The sequence below is a fragment of the Miscanthus floridulus genome, chromosome 13, assembly GCF_019320115.1.
Source record: "Miscanthus floridulus cultivar M001 chromosome 13, ASM1932011v1, whole genome shotgun sequence".
Taxonomy (NCBI): domain Eukaryota; kingdom Viridiplantae; phylum Streptophyta; class Magnoliopsida; order Poales; family Poaceae; genus Miscanthus; species Miscanthus floridulus.
Genome location: NC_089592.1, coordinates 7240681 through 7255188, shown reverse-complemented (window position 1 = coordinate 7255188; position 14508 = coordinate 7240681). Strand labels below are relative to the sequence as shown.

The window sequence follows — 14508 nt, the reverse complement described above, 5'->3', positions numbered from 1 at the left end:
TTTTTATTCATAAAAATCCATTCAATAAATTCCCAAATACTGAACTTAATACAAATTTTCAAGGATTTCACCATTTTGGTTAAGTGCTGAAAACAACATTAAATTCAATGTTTGAGCTCCAATTTAAACATGTTTGGCTTGAAAATATACACAAACTTTGATTCAATATTGTAGAACACACTTTTCACTTGAAAGTTTAGTCAGCAAAATTTTATTTGTTTAAGAACTTTTCATCCCATAAAATCACAAAGTTTCTTAATCGCTATTATTGACATCATTTCATAACATATAAAACACAATATAATCAACATGTATTCATTTTATTTGGTGCAACTACAACATGATGATCACAATGCACGATGATTATGCTTGATGATGACATGATCAAAATTTTAATTACTTTTTAACATCTAGGATGTTACAAGCTGATGAACTAGAGGTGTTTGGCTAAAAAAATGGATCTGGATCTGAATTTCGTGGATCTGGAGCCGGTGGAGCTGTCCCGAACAGGCCCTATATATCATCAGTGCCAAGTAGGAAGAATCATCCTCAGCGCTTCCTTGAATTTTCCAGCTCCACTTGTTTCTGTAGGTTCACACTACTGTACACAGCGCAAGAAAGTCCCTTGAATTTTCTAGCTCCACTTGTTTCTATAGGTTCACACTACTGTACACAGCGCAAGAAAGTCCCATGAATTTTCCAGCTCCACTTGTTTATGTAGGTTCACACTACTGTACACAATGCAAAAAAGTCCCCTCCATGGCTCCATACATTTTCGCTTCTCTATATATATAGATAGACTCTCAGTAATAATGAGGACCACAGCAGTGTACGTGTGCGGCTTCTTTGATATCTGTTGGTGATCCCTCCTCCTTCATCCCTTCAGTTGGTGCTGCATCAGCCTGCAGCGAGGCCGACGCATGATCTAGAGGAGAGCTAAGGTAATAAGGACTATATTCCATGCATATGCATCGGTCGGTAACCCAATTAAGCATGAAAAACATGCACTCATCCATATTATAGATTTACAGCTAGTATATATATTTATCTAGTAGGTACTTCGGTACTTGTGTGCGCGTCAAATTGGAGTATAACCCCTGCTGTTGTTTTGTGTCCTGATCAGCAGGTTGGTCGAATCATATCCCTACAGCTAGCGAGTAGCGACTTCATGGCAGAGATGGTGTGTTCAGCACTTGTTCAGGAGACCGTGAGCAGAGGCGTCTCCTTTGCTTTGGGCAGACGCGAGGAGAAGGCGTCCCAAGGGCACTTGACGGAGAGGCTCGAGATGGCAGTCAGCGAGCTGGAGTTTGCACTTGAGAGGGCCATGGAGCTGCCCATCAGACACCTCTCCTTGCTCCAGCGCAGGAAGAATATCAAGCGTGCCTATGTCGAGGCCATGGAGCTGCTGGACAAGCACAAGCAGCAGGCGATGCCTCCCGGCCAGCAGGCCAGGAAGAGCTCCCGCAAGCGATGGTTTAATTGTGCTGGCTTGAGCACAGTTGATGTTCGAAGATTTGAATGGTATGCAGATTGTGCCGGAAGGTTTGTGAGGGACTTGGAGTCTGGTTGTTCACTTCATCACTACAGCTTTTGCAACCCTATTGTTAGGCATCTCCTTGAAGGGAAAACTCTCACTTATTATTCGGAGCAAGGAAACCTGCTACGACTTCTCTACATCAAGCCCACGTATTCTGATGAGCGTGGCGTGGAGGCATTGCTAGCATACCGTTATGAGGATAGCACAGTGGCTGAGAATGTTTCTTTCTAGGGTTGATCTTACGACTAACAGAAAGCACAGACTTAGTTGAGATTGCTATAAATGGCTTGCAATTACTAGCATCTCAATTCAAACTTGCTGTTGAATATGCAATGGGAGAACTCACCCTACTATCTAATTTACAAGACATTGCCCATTTGCATGGGCCTATGTGGAAGGGCATTCAAGAATGGCATATCAAGCACCCAGAGCAGCACGACTTATGCTCAACGTCTCATCAGAGTTAGCAGATATATTGCTAGAGCAAATTATTGTTTTGGGTTTCCAGTGCTATATATCAGCTCTACAGTCCACAGCCACAGCAAGTGCAAGGAGAAGTAGAATGAGGCAATAGTTATAATGGCTACAATGTCTGGAGAGAGAAAAATATGCCGCCCACAGCCACAGCAGAAAAAGGGCAGCCGAGCAGAGCTGCCCGAGCAAGTGCAAGGAGAAGTAGAATGAGGCAATAGTTAGGTGTGTTTTTTTTATTCAAGTCAAGTGTGTTTGTTTGTTGCCCTACAGCCAAGTGTTACAAGGCTCAACTGTTCTCCTGATTTCGTATGGTCATGTAAGCTACATAGTGTGGTGTCCAATCTTTGGACTTATTATGTAATGTAATGAGGTGCTCCATTACTTGTAACATGTAGATGTCTGCTATTTGAGATATAAAACAACTTTGTGCTGCCAATTAGTACATGTTAATCGCCCACGTTATTATTATTATTATTATTATTATTATTATTATTATTATTATTATTATTATTATATTATTATTATTATTATTATTATTATTATTATTATTATTATTATTATTATTATTATTATTATTATTATTATTATTATTATATTATTATTATTATTATTATTACTATTATTATTATTATTACTATTATATTATTATTACTACTATTACTACTACTATTATTACTACTATTATTACTATTATTATTATTATTACTATTATTACTATTATTATTACTATTACTACTATTATTACTATTATTATTACTAATGTTATTACTATTATTACTACTATTATTACTATTATTATTACTATTATTACTATTATTATTACTATTATTATTACTATTATTATTACTACTATTATTACTACTACTATTATTATTACTATTATTATTATTACTATTATTACTATTATTATTATTACTATTATTATTTTTATTTTTATTATTTACTATTATTATTATTATTATTTTTACTTTTATTACTATTATTATTATTATTGTTGTTGTTGTTATTATTATTATTATTATTATTATTATTACTACTACTATTATTACTACTACTATTATTATTATTACTACTATTATTATTACTATTATTACTACTACTATTATTATTACTATTATTACTATTATTATTATTACTATTATTATTATTACTATTATTATTATTATTTTTATTTTATTATTTACTATTATTATTATTATATTTATTTTTACTTTTATTACTATTATTATTATTATTATTACTTTATTACTATTATTACTTTTATTATTATTATTACTTTTATTATTAGTAGTATTATTATCATTATTACTTTTATTATTATTATTATTATTATTTTATTATTATTATTATTATTATTATTACTATTATTATTATTATTATTACTTTTATTACTATTCTTTTTATTATTACTTTTATTATTATTATTATTATTATTATTACTACTTTTATTATTATTATTACTTTTTATTATTTTATTATTATTATTATTATCATTATTATTATTATTTTATTATTATTCTTATTTTCATTTTTCTTTTTATTTTATAATAATTATTATTATTCGGCTATACAACTTGCCATCCCATACAGTACTGGTGCTTGTCTGAGTGAAAATAAAATAGCTGTGAACTCTGTGTAGTGCAATATACTACTCTACTTATATGTGCAGCGCAAGATGCTCCAGCTTCTACGTACATCGACAATCCTGGTCTTCGTGGACATCCACTTCTAATGCAATGCCCCGGAGATCAACCTAACTGTGGAACATCCCATCAGACATCATGAAGATGGCTCAGCTCAGATAATGGACTTCTATCTTGGTTTACTTGTTGGATTGTGGTCAAGAAAATGTGAGGCACGCATATTTCACGCTATTAGACAAATTGTATGACAAGATTATTTGTCTTTTCCATACTTATTTGAAGGAAATGGTTCAACAAGGCAGGTGAAAACTAAACTATCCTTAGAAAGAAAGAAATATATGTGTTATGGATTCTATACTCTACCACAAGAGATTAGTACTAGAATAAGAGGGATGCATATTTCTATGCTATAGTCTGTATTGTCATCAAGACAGTGGCGGAGCTTGAACAGAAATTTATGTGGGCGCATCGTAGACATAACTTTTTAATGACATCGCAAGGACGCACATCAATAGCTAATCTATTACAAATGTAAACATTGATTGATGATGATACCTCTCATTTGAAGATAGTAGTCCATTAATTCAATAAAGACCAATCGAATAAGAAAAAGTGTCCAAATTAAAGAATGAAATCCAACATTCCAAGAGCTAAGAAACCTATAAATTTTAAGAACAAATCAGTTGGTGACTTAGTGTGCAATATATGAATTATAATGTAATAAAATAGTTTTTGGAAATGCATGACCTCTAGGTTGGGTTGGACCCTTGAACAAATAAGCCCTCTTAACCTCATCTCTAATGTCGGGGTGAAATCTATCAATTGCTATTCGACATCCAGGATCAGCAATAACATGAAGATTTGCATCAAATGCCCTAATGAGATCAGTACCTGCACTTTCTTCCTCTTCTTCCTCCTAAGTTTGTGCTTGCTCTGTTTGGGCTTGTGCTTGTTTTGTCTTAACATCAGTTGATTCAACTTTAGAAACTACAACTAGTATAGTCCTTGATGTATTTCTTTAGATTCCATAGCCACACCAATTTGACTTTCATGGGTACTTGGGTGGGATCCAGAACCAACACTCATACTTGAAAAAAATGACTTCAAATCTACACATATACAACCAGCAAAATCTCAATTATCACATCTCAAATAAATTGCTAAATGCCTAAATCTCAAATTCACAATTATACCTATTGTTACAATTTTTTGTTCACAATTGCACAGGAGGCATGACTATTGGTGTTGGAGGCGCATGCGCCTCAGCCTGCTACTCCCTCTCGCTCTCCTTCTGCTTCTCCTTGGCCATGCCCATGCCCACCAAATCCTCCTCCTCCATCAGAGCCGCCTGCCTATGTGTCTGTGCCGCTGTTGCGAGCAGGGAGCGATGAGCCACGAGCGGGTGCCACGTAGCTCGGGTTCGATCGGTCGGGGGCGGCTGCAGCGAGCGAGCGGAACGGTGCGGCGTGGGCTTAGGCTAGGCTGGGGCACCACATGGAGCTCCGACCTCCAACTCTGGCGCTGTGCACTGTGGGCGACGGCACGCGCGGAGCGTGATTGGAATTAGGGGTTTAGGGACACTTCCCACTTGGGCCGATTGCTGGGCTTATTGGGCCTATTTTCCTCCCTCTCCGTTTTCCCTGTGCCTAGCTACCTTTCTCATCGCAGATGTCGCCGAACGCCGTCGCTCCATGGCTGGGCGCCTCACCGAAAGGGAGGAAGACAAGTGGTGCAATCAAGAGAGAGAAAATAAAATAAAGAACACATGTATTGTTCGATTCAGATGAACATCTTACGTGGCTATCCTAGACATTCCTGCTCATATGAATTGTCATTTTTGCTACAACCAACAAGTTTGTTCCATGCGAATGGATCCCCTGCTGTTGTTTTGTGTCCTGATCAGCAGGTTGGTCGAATCATATCCCTACAGCTAGCGAGTAGCGACTTCATGGCAGAGATGGTGTGTTCAGCACTTGTTCAGGAGACCGTGAGCAGAGGCGTCTCCTTTGCTTTGGGCAGACGCGAGGAGAAGGCGTCCCAAGGGCACTTGACAGAGAGGCTCGAGATGGCAGTCAGCGAGCTGGAGTTTGCACTTGAGAGGGCCATGGAGCTGCCCATCAGACACCTCTCCTTGCTCCAGCGCAGGAAGAATATCAAGCGTGCCTATGTCGAGGCCATGGAGCTGCTGGACAAGCACAAGCAGCAGGCGATGCCTCCCGGCCAGCAGGCCAGGAAGAGCTCCCGCAAGCGATGGTTTAATTGTGCTGGCTTGAGCACAGTTGATGTTCGAAGATTTGAATGGTATGCAGATTGTGCCGGAAGGTTTGTGAGGGACTTGGAGTCTGGTTGTTCACTTCATCACTACAGCTTTGCAACCCTATTGTTAGGCATCTCCTTGAAGGGAAAACTCTCACTTATTATTCGGAGCAAGGAAACCTGCTACGACTTCTCTACATCAAGCCCACGTATTCTGATGAGCGTGGCGTGGAGGCATTGCTAGCATACCGTTATGAGGATAGCACAGTGGCTGAGAAATGTTTCTTTCTAGGGTTGATCTTACGACTAACAGAAAGCACAGACTTAGTTGAGATTGCTATAAATGGCTTGCAATTACTAGCATCTCAATTCAAACTTGCTGTTGAATATGCAATGGGAGAACTCACCCTACTATCTAATTTACAAGACATTGCCCATTTGCATGGGCCTATGTGGAAGGGCATTCAAGAATGGCATATCAAGCACACACAATATGCTCAACGTCTCATCAGAGTTAGCAGATATATTGCTAGAGCAAATTATTGTTTTGGGTTTCTAGAGCTATATATCAGCTCTAACAGTCCACAGCCACAGCAAGTGCAAGGAGAAGTAGAATGAGGCAATAGTTATAATGGCTACAATGTCTGGAGAGAGAAAAATATGCCGCCCACAGCCACAGCAGAAAAGGGCAGCCGAGCAGAGCTGCCCGAGCAAGTGCAAGGAGAAGTAGAATGAGGCAATAGTTAGGTGTGTTTTTTTTATTCAAGTCAAGTGTGTTAGTTTGTTGCCCTACAGCCTAAGTGTTACAAGGCTCAACTGTTCTCCTGATTTCGTATGGTCATGTAAGCTACATAGTGTGGTGTCCAATCTTTGGACTTATTATTGTAATGTAATGAGGTGCTCCATTACTTGTAACATGTAGATGTCTGCTATTTGAGATATAAAAACTTTGTGCTGCCAATTAGTACATGTTATCGCCCACGTTGCTATTATTATATATATTATTATTATTATTATTTTTTATATATTATTATTATTTTATTATTATTATTATTATTATTATTATTATATTATTATTATTATATTTATTATTATTATTATTATTATTATATTACTATTATTATTATTATTATTACTTACTACTACTATTATTACTACTATTACTACTACTATTACTACTACTATTACTACTATTACTACTACTATTACTATTATTATTACTATTATTACTATTATTACTACTATTATTACTACTATTATTACTATTATTATTACTATTATTATTACTAATGTTATTACTATTATTACTACTATTATTACTATTATTATTACTATTATTACTATTATTATTACTACTATTATTACTATTATTATTACTACTATTATTACTACTACTATTATTATTACTATTATTATTATTATTACTATTATTACTATTATTATTATTACTATTATTTTTTATTTTTATTATTTACTATTTTATTTTTTTTTATTTTTACTTTTATTACTATTATTATTTTTTTTGTTGTTGTTGTTATTATTATTATTTTTTATTATTATTATTATTACTACTGCGTATTATTACTACTACTATTATTATTATTACTACTATTATTTTTACTATTATTACTACTACTATTATTATTACTATTATTACTATTATTATTATTACTATTATTATTATTACTATTATTATTATTATTTTTATTTTTATTATTTACTATTATTATTATTATATTTATTTTTACTTTTATTACTATTATTATTATTATTACTTTTATTACTATTATTACTTTTATTACTTTTATTATTATTATTACTTTTATTATTATTAGTATTATTATCATTATTACTTTTATTATATTATTATTATTTATTATTATTATTATTACTATTATTATTATTATTACTTTTATTACTATTATTTTATTATTACTTTTATTATTATTATTATTATTATTTTACTTTTATTATTATTTTACTTTTTTTTTATTTATTATTATTATATTATTATTTCTTATTATTATTATTTTATTTTTATTTTTATTTTATAATAATAATAATTATTATTATTATTAGGCTATACAACTTGCCATCCCATACAGTACTGGTGCTTGTCTGAGTGAAAATAAAATAGCTGTGAACTCTGTGTAGTGCAATATACTACTCTACTTATATGTGCAGCGCAAGATGCTCCAGCTTCTACGTACATCGACAATCCTGGTCTTCGTGGACATCCACTTCTAATGCAATGCCCCGGAGATCAACCTAACTGTGGAACATCCCATCAGACATCATGAAGATGGCTCAGCTCAGATAATGGACTTCTATCTTGGTTTACTTGTTGGATTTGTGGTCAAGAAAATGTGAAGGCACGCATATTTCACGCTATTAGACAAATTGTATGACAAGATTATTTGTCTTTTCCATACTTATTTGAAGGAAATGGTTCAACAAGGCAGGTGAAAACTAAACTATCCTTAGAAAGAAAGAAATATATGTGTTATGGATTCTATACTCTACCACAAGAGATTAGTACCAGAATAAGAGGGATGCATATTTCTATGCTATAGTCTGTATTGTCATCAAGACAGTGGCGGAGCTTGAACAGAAATTTATGTGGGCGCATCGTAGACATAACTTTTTAATGACATCGCAAGGACGCACATCAATAGCTAATCTATTACAAATGTAAACATTGATTGATGATGATACCTCTCATTTGAAGATAGTAGTCCATTAATTCAATAAAGACCAATCGAATAAGAAAAAGTGTCCAAATTAAAGAATGAAATCCAACATTCCAAGAGCTAAGAAACCTATAAATTTTAAGAACAAATCAGTTGGTGACTTAGTGTGCAACATATGAATTATAATGTAATAAAATAGTTTTTGGAAATGCATGACCTCTAGGTTAGGTTGGACCCTTGAACAAATAAGCCCTCTTAACCTCATCTCTAATGTCGGGGTGAAATCTATCAATTGCTATTCGACATCCAGGATCAGCAATAACATGAAGATTTGCATCAAATGCCCTAATGAGATCAGTACCTGCACTTTCTTCCTCTTCTTCATCCTAAGTTTGTGCTTGCTCTGTTTGGGCTTGTGCTTGTTTTGTCTTAACATCAGTTGATTCAACTTTAGAAACTACAACTAGTATAGTCCTTGATGTATTTCTTTAGATTCCATAGCCACACCAATTTGACTTTCATGGGTACTTGGGTGGGATCCAGAACCAACACTCATACTTGAAAAAAATGACTTCAAATCTACACATATACAACCAGCAAAATCTCAATTATCACATCTCAAATAAATTGCTAAATGCCTAAATCTCAAATTCACAATTATACCTATTGTTACAATTTTTTGTTCGCAATTGCACAGGAGGCATGACTATTGGTGTTGGAGGCGCATGCGCCTCAGCCTGCTACTCCCTCTTGCTCTCCTTCTGCTTCTCCTCGGCCATGCCCATGCCCACCAAATCCTCCTCCTCCATCAGAGCCGCCTGCCTATGTGTCTGTGCCGCTGTTGCGAGCGGGAGCGATGAGCCACGAGCGGGTGCCACGTAGCTCGGGTTCGATCGGTCGGGGCGGCTGCAGCGAGCGGAACGGTGCGGCGTGGGCTTAGGCTAGGCTGGGGCACCACATGGAGCTCCGACCTCCAACTCTGGCGCTGTGCACTGGTGGGCGACGGACGCGCGGAGCGTGATTGGGAATTAGGGGTTTAGGGACACTTCCACTTGGGCCGATTGCTGGGCTTATTGGGCCTATTTTCCTCCCTCTCCGTTTTCCCTATGCCTAGCTACCATTCTCATCGCAGATGTCGCCGAACGCCGTCGCTCCATGGCTGGGCGCCTCACCGAAAGGGAGGAAGACAAGTGGTGCAATCAAGGAGAGAGAAATAAAATAAAGAACACATGTATTGTTAGATTCAGATGAACATCTTACGTTGGCTATCCTAGACATTCCTGCTCATATGAATTGTCATTTTTGCTACAACCAACAAGTTTGTTCCATGCGGATGGATCCGCCCATAGAAGGACTTGGATCAACTTTGAAAGAATCTAGTCCCCTAGTTGGATTTTGGTGATTAATAATAATACACGATTACTATAACTAACGTGTGTTTTGTAGATGCAATTAAGTTAGGTCATGGTAATGGCAATTGATTGGGCAATCATGGTGGTCATGCCCCTACGATGGAAATCATTTCGGTTTTCAAAGGATGGACGACAAGGTTAAGGATGGACTAGCTCTAAGTGTCGTTTAGTGTTGAAGAGATACTTAGAGTAGTTTAGGACTTTGTTTTTCTTTTGGCCATACTATTAAAGGGGTATGGACGGGTAGCTTGACCTAGGTGAGTCTAGTGGGTTAGGTATGGTGCACACTTATCAAATCTAGCACTAGGTAGCTCCTAAAAAGCCCTTAGATCAATTGGAGCGAACTTCATTCATATATGATTGCGAGTTAGAAGTGAATGGAGAGTCAAATGCTGATCGGACACTGGTTCTGGTGTGACCAGATGCTGGCATAGAGTCCAGTCAGTTTATTTGATCAAGGTAAAGTTGTTTGGATGTGACTAGACGCTGAGAGGTGAGTGACTGGACGCTAGGTGCTAGAGTCCGGTCAACTCTAGTAAGGTTTCAGAGAGGGAGAATTCTGATCGGATGTGTCCAGTCAGTGCTGATCAGACGCTGGTTAGGTTTCGGCTACTGACCAGACGCTGAGCAGCAAAGTGACCGGATGCTGAGTGCTAGTCTGGTCAACATTAGTAAGGTTCTAGAGGATAATTTTCATGACCGAACGCGTCCGGTCAGTACTGACCGGACGCTGGCCAGTGTTCGGTCACAACTTAAACTGCATAGAGGTGGGTGAACTAACTGGAGTGTCTAGTCACCCCGCAGAGGCACATAACGGTTCATTTTGAATGAGAGGTTATAAATACTTCCTCTATTCACTTAAGGAATTACTTTTACTCATTCCAACAGCTGAGAAACACCTTTGAGAGGGCCAAGAAGTGTAAGGTCCTATGAGGTGATTAAGATTTGAGAATCTAAGAGAGGGACCTCATTAGTGAAAGCAAGAGTAGCAAAGTGTGCATCCACCCTTCTCATTAGGATTGTCGTGGTCAAGTGAGAGTGCATGCTTGTTACTCTTAGTGATCGCCATCACCTAGATGACTTGGTGGTGATTGGGAGCTTGGTGATCATCTGGCAGAGCTTGTGGATGACTCAACTCAAGTTATGAGCGGTTGTGGGTGATTCACCACGATAGAGTGTCGAAAAATCAACCCATAAAGAGCACTTGATCCTTGCATGGATCAAGGGGGAGCTACACCCTTGCGCAGGTGCTCCAACGAGGACTAGTGGGGAGTGGCGACTCTCCGATACCTCGGTAAAACATCGCTGCATTCTTTCTTCTCTCTTTACTTTAAGCATTTACTTTGAGCAATTCAATTCTTGTCTTTATATTCATAGAATTACCATGCTAGAGTAGGATTAGAACATAGGTTGCTAAACTTTTGTATGGTAGAACAATAGAAACACTTTCTAGGCACAAGGGGTGAAGTGGGCTAACCGTAGGGTTTAATTATTGCAAAGAATTTTAGAATTAGCCCAATTCACCCCCTCTCTTGGGCATCTTGATCCTTTCAATTGGTATCAGAGCCTCGTGCTCACATATTTAGGCTTAACCGCCTAGTGAAAGATGTCTCACGGTGATGGACCTCCTCCTATCTTTGAGGGGGATGATTTTTCTTATTGGAAAATCCGCATGGAGACGTACTTAGAAGCTCTAGATGTTGGAATACTTAGAGCCGCCTCACAAGGATTTCCAAAACCATGGGATCCCACACACCTTCAAGGCGATAAAGTGAACTATGAGAAATGGAATGCAAAGACTCGAAACACTATCTTTAGAGGCCTTTGCAAAGATGTGTTTAACTAGATGAGGAACCACAAGGACACACATGCACTATGGTCAGATATTTGTGTGCTCCATGAGGGAACTAAGAGCGAGCATGAGGAATGCTATCATCTTATAATGAAAAAGCTTAATTCTTTTGAGATGCTTTCTAAAAAGAGTGCTAACGAAATGTACTCATGCTTGAATGTTCTTGTAGAGGAAGTCAATGGGCTTGGACTCACTCAAATGCAACCATCCGATGTTGTAAGAAAGATCTTGAGTGTCCTTCCCATTGATAAATATGGACATATTGTGACCATACTTCATCAAGGTGATCTTTCCACCGCTACACTAACTCAAATCTTTGGAAAGATCAATGCTCATGAGATGTACATGCACATCACACCACAAGATGGCTCAACCTCTACCAAGAAGAAAGACAAAGACTTAGCATTCAAGGCTAGCCAAGAGAAGGGCAAAGCAAGAATTGAGTATGAGAGCTCAAGTGATGATGAAGTTGATGATGCAAGTCTTGCTCTCATGGTGAGAAGAACCGTCAAAATGCTAAAAAGCTCAATAAGAGTGGCATCAAGTTCGATGGCAAGAAAAAGAAGTTCTTCACTAGCTCTAGAAGGAAGCCAGTCTCATAGATGGATTGCTATAATTATGGAAAACTTGGTCATCTAGCACATCAATATATAAAGCCCAAGAAAGATAAGTACAAGAATAAGAACAAGGGCAAGAAAGATGACTCAAGTGATGAAGATGAAAAGAAGAAAAACAAGCCATACAAGAAGAAAGATGGCAAGAAGGACTTTCACAAGAAGAAGAAAAATGGAAAGGCATACATTGTCGGTGATTGGCTCATGGACATTGATTCATCAAGTTGCTCATCCAATGATGATAGTGATAATGAGAAGATGGTCGCAATTATGATTGACTCTTCATCATCTTCACCGACACCACCGCCATCATCCTCTACACATCTATGTCTTATGGCCAAAGGTGAATCCAAGGTATCAAATGATAATGATAGTAGTGGTGATGATCATGCTAACAATGATGATAGTGATAGAGATGATGATGAATATGAATCACCTTCATATGATGATCTTATTAAATTGCTAAATCAATACACTAAGATCATTAGAAAGACTAGAGCTAAGAATGACAAGCTAGAAGCTAAGAATGATTCTCTTTTAGCTAAATGTGATATAGCCGAAAAGGCTAATGTTGAGCTTAGAGAAAAGCAAATGAATCTATGTCATCTAAACTCAAGGAGCTCAAATCTTCTAAGAAAGAGTTTAAAGATAAACATGATAAACTTGAGGGGATGCATAAAGAGCTCATCACTAGCCATAATATGCTAAAAGAAGAATATACAACTCTCAAGATAAATCATGATAATCTTGTTATTGCTCAAGAATTTTTATCCAATGAGCCACATGATACTACTAACGATGTTGTTAAGATTGATATAGCTATATCATGTGATGATTTAATTGTTGAGAGCATTGAGTAAGGATCTAGTAGCAAAGGCAAGCAAGTGGTTGAAACCAAAAACTATGATGAATATGTCAAGCTCAAGCATGATAATGAAAAGCTCAAGAAAGATCTTGAAGAGCTCAAAACCACCAACACTATAGTGCTAGAAACTCTTGATCATGATGGTGATTTGATTCTTGAGAATGAGAAGCTCAAAAAAGAGACCAAGAAACTCAAGGAAGAGAAAAATAATGATGCACTCAAGGAAGAGAATAAGAAGCTCAAGTTAGAGAAAGAGCATCTTAAGATTGGATTGAGCAAGTTCACAAGAGGCAAGCATCTTCAAAGTGAGCTACTAATGAACACCGTCATAAAGATGGATAGAAGTGGCATTAGGTATTTGGCAAATCAAGAGAAGAAGGCTCAAGCTCAACAACAACACAAGTCAAAGCCAAAGTCGAAGAGATGTTTTGAGTGTGGACAAGAAGGTCACTTTGCCTATGAGTGTCAAACTCCACCACCACAACCCTTGCCCAAGCATGTTAGACCATTTGCTTTCAATGCTCATTATATACATAGAAAGGACTCTAGTGGAAAGATAAAAGTTATGTTCTTAGGACCTCCCAACAAGAATAGGTCTAAGAAAATTTAGGTAGCAAAGTCACTTATTGAGAAGGTGAAGGGCCCTTAACAAGTTTGGGTTCCTAAAGCTTGATCTCTTATGTGTAGGTGAACTACAAGACCAGTGAAAGTCATTGGGTAATTGACAGTGGTTGCACACAACATATGACCGGTGATCCTTGTATGTTCACCTCACTAGATGAAGAAGTAGATGGACAAGAAAGAATCACATTTGGAGATAAATCTGAAACAACACTTGGGTGGCTATGGCATAGAAAACTTGCTCATGTTGGGATGAGCTCACTCAAGAAGCTAATGAAGAATAATTTGGTGAGAGGGTTGAAAGATGTGAAGTTTGAGAAGGACAAGCTTTGTAGTGCATGTCAACCTAGCAAACAAGTTGCAAACACTCATCCTACAAAAGCTTTCATGTCAACCATAAGAGTGCTAGAGCTCCTTCACATAAACTTATTTGGACCAACAACATTCAAGAGTTTGGGGGGAAATCTTTATTGTCTTGTGATTGTTGATGACTACTCTAGATACACATGGGTATCCTTCCTTCATGACAAATCTGAAGTTGCAT

The 14508-nt window shown here is 37.1% G+C and overlaps 2 pseudogenes; both read left to right on the top strand.

The window, feature by feature from the left end:
- Positions 1-857: 857 nt before the first annotated feature.
- Positions 858-2111, top strand: LOC136499358 (uncharacterized; annotated as a pseudogene).
- A 3491-nt stretch (positions 2112-5602) lies between these two features.
- On the top strand, positions 5603-6523 carry LOC136499356 (uncharacterized; annotated as a pseudogene).
- Positions 6524-14508: the final 7985 nt, after the last annotated feature.